Raw genomic sequence first — 9,580 nt, forward strand, 5'->3', positions numbered from 1 at the left:
CCAAACGAAAATTTAAGCATATAAGTAAGATACAAAGAAAAAAATAGAAAGTGACGTACCTATAGCCTAACTTGTGTAGTTAGCATAGCAATGCCTCTCTTAAATGACACAGTTTCTTTGATTAATTGAACTAGTGACGGGATTTTAACACTCTCTGTACTTTTCGGCACCGCGCGTTAACTGCCGTGCACGAGATGAAACACTTTCGCTGCACTTACGGCTGCGTGGAGACAGCAATGCCATGCCAAGTTATTTATTGTGCTGTGATTATGACGATAAACAGTTGACCTCCGATGCCAGGTACTGGGGTTCGTGTGCTTTGAAGAGCAGATGAAGTAGACGTGGCTTATATTAGCTACGTAACTCCTCTGCCGACAACTTACTGTCTACCGTATGACATCGGATATTGCAAATGTAGCGCAGACGATTGGTTCTAATCACCTAAGAGATTTCACTACGAGTGCCTTAATTCATCACGTAGATCACGTGACAGTAATAGGGGTCCGGCAGAACGTTCACAACCTGCGGGAACGTGTTACGAAACTTGTGCAGGGCGTAGTAGCAAGTAAAAGTCTTTCTGCCCAGCTCAGGTGCTCACTCTAAGCTACGCTCAAGTTCTTCACCATTTTTTGATAGGGTATTGGGTTATCGCCCAGGAGAATGGGAGGCAGTGGTTCACACAGTTCATATGTAATTCATTTGTTGTAAAGTCGGGTGGGTGGAAAAGTAATTCAGTTCACAGGCCGAAACATTGACGAGATTTCTGATGTTGTCGTTGCGAAATCGGAGCCGCAGGATGGCGGGACTCGGCTTACTGCACGCCGCCGTCGCCGCCGCCATTTCCCGGCTCCCTGCTGCCTGCGCTCGTCCCACTTGGAACGTCTACGAGTAGCTTACCTGTTGTTCATCATTTGCCGTAAGTCAATTGATACCAAGAAGCAAAGGTTTTTCTTATTCAGACTGTACGTATACGAGGGTTTTCGATTTTTTTTTGTTTTAGTCTCGAACACACCAGTAAATTCACCTAGTGTGGGTCCTCCGATTGCCTCGTACCGTTGGGTTTCTGAGCAGTCCGCCCTTACGTTTGACGTCCCTGCGAGCAGTGTGGCGGGGTTTCAGCTTTCGTGCGGGCTGTGAGGATTGGAGCACGATGGCGCAGTCTGACGGACGTCGCTCACTTTGGCCATCTTTTTCGTCGCGGTAGCCCCTCGCTGAGGGCGCGCCTCACCGGCTTACTGTCGGCTTCAGTTCGCTGTAAACAGTCGACAGTAAAACGTCAACGAACGAGACGCATGCGTCTCCTCAGCGCAATTCGACGAGCTGTACGGATAATAAAATACAGGGAATCGTCGCCAGCAGCCAGAGGCACTTAGGATCATAAAACTGACAACATCAATTTCACAGAGCGACATTTGTGTCTAGGTAGTGCAAGACGTAAACAAATTCTCCAACCGGCGCTTCTTCTCTACCAGTTGTAATGAAAAATTCTTCCGGTCGTCGTAGTGTTTAGTCCGAAAGACTTTTGACGCAGCTCTCCACGCTGTGCTCTGCACAGCCACGGTGTGCAGAATGCTGCACGGCCGCGGCAGCGTACCTACAGTACAAGTGACGCGCGTCTGCCACAACTTCCGGCGGCTTCTCTTGTCCGCATCAGAGGCGGACGGCCGGCCGCTGCCTCAGGGCGTGTCGCGCCCTGTCACACGGTCCCTTCTTTCAGGCGGGCGCAGCTGAGCGCCCCACAAACCATCATCATCATCACCACCTACTTTTACGAAACCTGTGCCATAATTTTTTTCCCCAATTTGATCAGCGTTTATCTGTAGTGCCAAATTTCAAACGCCTCTGTTCTCCTGTTCTCTGAACCGTTTACCGTCTATGTTTAACTTCCGTACAAATTTCTCTTCTTTCTGTTGCCAGTCATCTCTACTGCGGCCATCATCAGGTATTCCACTCGTTCACCTCGTGACTTCGCTTCCAGACACGATCCATTCCGTTCAGCTCTTCTTCCAGCTCCTTCACTGTCTCTAACACATTTATAAATGCCGTCGACAAAAACTTCTGTCTGAAATCTTTTCCAGACTTGACTAATTTTACTGCTTGCTCGATGTACACAGTGAATTACGTTAGGGGTAGGCTACAACTTTGTCTCACTCCCGTCTCGAGCACTCCTTCTTCCCCTCAATGTCCTTCGACTCTTGTAACTGCTGTTTGCTTTCGGAACGAGTTGTAAACGATCATTCGCTCTCCGTATTTTACTCCAGCTACATTCTGAATTTCAAAGAGTGTATTCCAGTCGAGAATCTCAAAAGCATTCTCTAAAACTACACACGTGTTAACGTAGGTTTGCCTTTGTTCGACGTACGAGTATTTCTTATTGTTTAGGTCACGTACACTGATACTGAATGTCAACATTTGAGTGTCACGATCTGGGAGACTATTAAATAACTATAAGAACAATACTGCAACATTTTCCTATACCTACAAAAATGTTTTCAACGGCAGTGCTGCTGATACCCGCAACACTTGTCCAAAATTAAATTAGGGGCAACCGAGTGTATCAGCAGCCAAGCCCGATACCGGCTGAAGTACTCGTGGTTGCAGCAGCAGTGGTGGCACACGGCCCAGGCTACCACATGCCACTGCTGCTCGTACCGTCACACCTACCACACCACCCTCTGTGCCCACGCTCCAGCACTGGAATTGCAGAGGTAAAAGTTTGCGCTTTCCCATAGGGGAAAGCGTGTGATCAGGATCTGGGTGCCGATACGTGCCTCGCAAGAGACGGATACTGGTGAGGGAACTTTGAGTTGCTTCACAGAGGACAGACTCGCTACTTTGATACTTCAAATGCTATTCACTGACTCAAACACAGTACGTTAAAAATGTTGACACACCTACAGTTGCTGTGGCACTGCTACTTACAGTTAAGTCTGTCGGCAGGTCGGGAGACTCTTCCAGCGACGGGCTGTCAAAAATTACTGACGCCAAGAAAGTCTCACGGACGCCGTAAGATGTCACAGTTTTTATGAGTTCCTCGGAGGTGTTAAATGCGACCGCTGAAAGGAGAAAAAAATCGTTAACAACATTAATTAAACACGATGTAATCACACCCATTGCTTAAGTGTATGGGAAATGCGCCAAGTTTAATGGTAAAACCATTTATTTTGGTCGGGATGTAATGTATGGTGGCGGGTATGCCAGCCACGGCCGCCCCCTGGGGAGCAGGCGGAGGCCCGCCTGTGCGCTGGCCAGCCCGCCTGCCGACACTAACCGTGCAGGTCTTTTCAATCCGAGAACAGTTTCTGCTGGCAGGCTGTTTTCTGGTTAAATATTATGTTTCTAGTGGCATACATCGCTGTTTCGACAAAATTAGTCATATCAATCATTTCATACACTTATACACTCAAACTTACCTGTTTTGCTACCGAAAATCCGAAACTTATACAGGGACCGATGGCTTCATTAGGCCTATTATACACATGTTTTTAACTACACACAAATTGGCATGCTTGATAATGAAAACATCAGGGTCATTCCACGTGAAATCAAACAATAAAAAATTAAATTTGAACATTGATCATCTAGAATTTTGAAATTATTTGTCATTTTATTCTACCTGTCAGAATAATGAAAAGTCCGAAATTAAATATTCTGTTTGGTCTTTCCATTTTAGAGATCTTAATTTTTAAAGCAACCAATAACTGTGACGTTTTTGTCATGCTCTGAAATCTTAAAAAGCCTACATCCCAAAAACTATTCGAAATACAGAATTGAAATTTGTTCTGCTTTATGCAGTTTCTTCTAATACTTAAAAATGTGTGTTACTTTACTAGATCCAAAAAAACGTCCAATTTTCCAAAAACAAGTTTTTTAATTCTTAAAATTTCAAAATTAGAACTTTTTGTTTCGAAAAAATGTTTCTTTTACACTTTCTATAATGTGTGTGCTAAATTTCATGATAGTATTCCAACGAGAACATAATGAAATAAATTTAATTATACTTAAATTTGCTTTGCCATCTATATTACAACTTTTGCAGACTGGTTGATAAAACGATGGTTCATAAAACTAAAGTTAAAATGATATTAAACAGTTATTCGTGGTGCCCTTTTTGCAGCAGAGAAATGACTTCTGCAAGCTGCCAATTAACAATTTTTTATTTTACTTGTGCACCCAGACCAATTTCAGCTTATTTACAAGGTTTCTTCGGTGGAAATCAGATCTGTGTCTAAAGCTATTTGTGTTACAATTAATTAATTACAAGTAACATAACAGAAAGATCGACTACCAATAAACAATAATTAAACAAAATTTTCAATTTTATTGTCAGAATAATGAACTTCAGTAGAGATAAGTTCTTGAAAGAGAGTTACCAACTCACTGGAGGGTGAAAAGAGGAGCAGCTTGCTGCAATGCAACAAATGATGCACAAGTCAAGCTTATGTGTAGCAGCCTTTCTGAAATAGTAGTAGTGGCATTTTACACAGAATGCAATAAGATTAATTATAGTCTGAGGACTAGAGCACCAAACTTTACCGGCATGCATTACTAGGTTTGTGCAAGGGTATTTAAAAAAAATTGTTCCTTCATAATTAATGCGCCAATTTAATTTGTACTATGAATTTTACATTTTTATACCTCTTGTAGGTTTCATCTTATTGATGTTTTCGATTTATCTTTCTTTCATTCCTAAGAATACGCACTGTGAATAAAAGTGGTCAAAATCTTGTTGCAATCCCTTAAAAAGAAACTCTGGATGATTGATCTGAGCTTAGGTACTGAAGATAGAATGAGAATCTGCACTTCTTGTAGAGAGAAATTATCAACGAAAGAAAACCTGAATTACTGATAACTGAAACCATCTTACGGTAGTTGCAGCACGATTGATGGCCCTGAGTTTGTGGATGCTGAAGATGGCTTGTATTTGTTGAACTACTCTTTGGCTTTAATACGGAAAACCTCAGTAATAAAGAAATGTATCAGCTCAAAGAAATATTGCAAAGATGAAGCTGATGAAATTAGAGTAAAATTAAGTGAAACTTCTTTCAGGGAGCAACAGGTGAACATCAGAAAACATGTGGCTGTGATGATGCACAGTCAGAAATAATTGACTAGTTTGAAGACAAGTTTCTCATTTCTAGTAAAAGTGAAAAAAATTTAGTGCTGACTCCCCTAACCAAAGTTGGTAGTTTGGAGTAGGCACTTAAATGGTACAAAAAGAAAGTAGTGGAAGAAAGGAGAATACGAGTCTACTCCTTATCCTTAGCCTGGACAGTCCTTGTCTACTGAAACAGTTCTGTTAGTGAAAGAGTTTCTTGTAATGACAATAGTAGCAGGTGAAAACCTAACATACGTGATTCCATTTCTATGGGAAAAGATGGTGATGACAAGCCTATGTATATTCAAAACAGGAGATGTGTACAAACTTTTCAAATCAAATTGGATTCCCAAAATTAGGTGTATTAAAGCCAAGTATTATAGTTGGAGCTAATGAGACGCACACTGTTTACATTTTTAAAGCTGATCCAAACGTGAAAGTAATGGTAGTTGGAACAAACATGAAGATAATGTAAAAAAAAGATAAACATCTAAATTGTCAAGAACTTGTAGCGACTACTACACACTGACATTGCAGTCGGCGGGTGCGACAGTGACTCGCGCCGATGTTGGCGCGCGAATGCGAAATGAAGACAGTTATAATGCCGTCCTTAGGCCGCGCGTTTTCGTCGCTAGGGGTGCGGTCGCGGTGACTCGCCTGCAGCGACGCGCCACGTCAGCTCTTACAATAGCAGAGCAACCACCGATTTTCACTCTTTGTTTTTTGTAGACGTTCTGTAACTCTTGTTGTTTACAGTAACGCTTGTACACACGTGGGAATGTGGAGAGTTAATAAATCTGAAGTTGCATCTCGCCTTTGAGTTTACGGAAATTCAAGTGCGAGATTTTGTCACATAGTTATACCTCTCGTCAGTGGTGACCCCGACGCAATTTTGCGGTACGGAATTATCAAACATCGATGGAACCGTCTACGTTATCGAGCTTGGCAGTGCGCCTCCCGTGCTTTTAGCCCCACAATCCCACATTGTGGTTTGCTCAGGGGGGGAGGGGGCGGGCGGGTGGAGGTCATCTTCGCAACAAAGTTGACATCGGCACCCTTCCTGACAACCTCTTGCGCACGATTTGGAGCAACCGTCTGCCAGCCCAAGTAAAGACCGTCATTGCTACGCAGTCGGACTTGTCGCAGAACTTGCTGACCGCATTCGAGATGTCATCCCGCCGAGCTCGCAGGTCAGTAAAATAACTGTTCCTTCCAGTGTCACGTCCCTAACCCCTAAGGTGTTACGTGGCGACTACGATGCCCTGGCCTCCAAGGTGGATCTCTTAAGCGCACAGATGGCAGCTTTGCTTCCACGCGGAAATACGGGCCGCCGTGGCGGGCGTAGCCGACGACGCTGAAGGCGTCGCTCCACTTGGCATACGGCGTCCGTGTCTGGCCCTACAGTTTTCTGGTACGGCGAGAAGGCGGAAAAGTGTACAGGCCCGTGCACGGGAACGAGGGTCGTCAGCAGGTGCCACCGACTGCGACTATTTATAACAGATCGGACCTCAGGAAGGAAATATCTAATTGATACTGGATCTGATCTGAGTATTTTACAGCGGAAGTCACTCCGCTGCTGCAGCCCACGCACGGCAGCTGCTAACAATGCAGAGACCCAACTCACGGTATACAGAGTGAGGGTAATTTCCAAGAATGTTTGCATATCGAATCCGCAGGCACCAAACGATAGATATCGAACGTGTGATTCTAAATGGATACAGCGACTTTGGAGGTGAATGATATGTGCCGTGTTTACAGTGGTCACTACAGCAATGACAAAAGTAGAGCATTGACAAAATATTTGTAATTACAAAGGAAATAACTTACCTCACTCGTCGTCGACGTTCTGAACAAGAGAAAGTCCATTTGATGTGTACGCTACTGGAGGCATACCCTTTTTGGTGTGGGATCGGTTAGAATCTGCCTATGTCACGCAAAAATATGTGTAGGGTGTTACGTGAGTAGGGGGACAGCAGGGGTGTGGCCCCACTCTCCTTGTTGCCAAATTAATTCCAGATGGCGGATCCAAGATGGCGGCGATAGATATGGCAATGTCGCAATGACATAATGGAGGGAAAATAGGTCAATTAGACTACCTCCACTAACCTAACCCCCTCCCCTCCCCCCGCGCCCCAGAAAACGGCAGGAAGTTCAAATTCTACCAGTACAATGCAACACACCACAGGTACCTCCACCAACATAAGAAAATGGCAGGAAAATAGGTCACTTAGAGTACTGGGGCAAAGAGTGTGCTGGCACACTCTGCATTGTTGCCAGATGTATCCAAGATAGCGGCGATGACGTCATCCATGCACAACACCACATAACGTCATCCAACATGGCGGCCATGACGTCAGCTGATGACGCAAGTACCGTTATCCAAGATGGCGGGATTTAGTGGGAAAGTGCCACACCCTCCTTCCTCAGAAAATCGTCGGGTCAAATTCCAACAGCATAATGCATCACACCACAGTTATCTCTAATAACCTAAGAAAATCGTGGGAAGATAGGTCACTTGGCCTACCTTCACTAACCTAAGCTACCTCCTCCTAGGAACTTGCGCCAAGTTTCAATTTTGGCAGTAAATAAAGGTCAATTCACGTATCTCTACTAAGCTAAGAAAATGCTGTGAAAGAAAGGGCACTTAGACTGACCTCAGTCACCCCACCACCACCTTCTCCTAGGAACTGGTGCCAAGTTTGAATTTTGGTAGTAAAGAAATGTCACTTGGGGTTTCGCTACCAAACTAAGAAAATTGTGGGAAACAAACATCACCTCCACTAACCTAAGTCACTCAGCCGCCACCTATTCCTAGGGGTTGGTGGGAAAAGGACTCTGCCTGCACCAGGCTGATGGACAGAGGAAGGAGTGTACTTTATTTATTTTGTAGCAGTTTACTTAGGGATGGAGTATATTTATAACAGTAATACAGAACAGACCCTCTGACTTGCCCCACAGCATACAAACCTGAAAACTACTCCTACATAACTCATGTATAATGCTCTACACACACGCTTGCTAATTGTAAACTGACAAAAATAACGCAATGCACAGCCTACACACTTGCAAACCACTTCTAAATAATTCAATACATTTACATCCAGAGAGTCAAACAACTCGTAAAATGTCAAAATAATAATCCAACTAAAAGACTCTGCAAACATGTTTGCTAATCATCAACTGTCGAAATCATGCACCTCTCTTTATTTAAACAATTGGAGGCAACACCACCATCCAGTGTGTGCACCATGAGGTACACCATGAGGTTCTCTAGACATCGGAAAGACCTTACTTAGCTTGTAAATTATAGGAATGATTTCGAATCTGGTACATCATCAACATCAGTATTCGAGAGTGGAAATATCAGTTTCCTTTATTTATTTGTAGTTACTCAGTAGTTTCATGATGGAACATAAGATGGTGGGGGTAAATAGCAGGAAAACGATTCTGCCTGTGCTGAACATGAGTTTTTATTTTGCAGGCAGTGTCTCCACCACAAGATGTAGACTCCATCTGACCTAGTACACAATACTCCCACCAGAGGTTGCTGTCATCCCTCCTGTGATGCAATCCAAGATGGGATCTGGGGTGGGGGAAAATGAAAGGAAAACGACTCTGGACACAAGTCTTTATTTTGCAGGCAGTCTCTCCACCATGAGATCTAGAGTCCAACTGATCTAGTACAATGTACTGCCACCAGATGGAACTGCCATCCCTCCAGTGACGTAATCCAAGATGGTGGTCTCTAGGGGGAAAATGGTGTGAAAATGACTCAGCCTGCACTGGCCTGCTGGGGAGAGTAAGGAAGGAGTGCACTCTATTGATTTTGGAACATTTTATTTAGGGATGGAGTTATTTATCACACTGACACAAACACTAGCCCTGATGTGCTTGGGGTCACAATAAACAGTCTGCAGACACGCAAACAACTCCTAATTTTCCGAAATAATTTCAGTACAGACCTGCAAATGCTTCTAAATAATGCAGTACACAGATGTGCAGACACGAAATCAACACTTAAACTGTCTAAATAGCACATAGCACAGCCTACAGGCCCACTCGCAACAGACACGCAACAAAAACACAAACAACACCTTCCACACCCTGTTGCAGGAAGTTAGCAGCAACCCCCGGAAGTGACGCGACCGTCAGCTGTCAAACCACACACAGATGTCCTCAGGCATGAGGTGGCGACATCCCTTTCATACTTGACACCTTAGAAATTCCTATCTAAATGTGTGTTTACCTAGACATCGGTGCTGACACTACAGGGGCGTACACCCGCGAGTCGCTGCCATACGCAAGTGAAAGTTGTCTCTAGTTTCGAGTATACAGTCACTGTTAAGGCCCGTCCACACGCAACGATCTGTCTGCGCAAATGTCTGTGCGCATCACATCTGCGCAGGCAGATCGTTGTGTGTGGACAGAAGATTTGCACCAACCTGAGGTGTGTGCAAACCTGGAAGTTGGAGTTGGAGGTTT

Source organism: Schistocerca piceifrons, chromosome 2, assembly GCF_021461385.2.
Source record: "Schistocerca piceifrons isolate TAMUIC-IGC-003096 chromosome 2, iqSchPice1.1, whole genome shotgun sequence".
Classification (NCBI taxonomy): Eukaryota; Metazoa; Arthropoda; class Insecta; order Orthoptera; family Acrididae; genus Schistocerca; species Schistocerca piceifrons.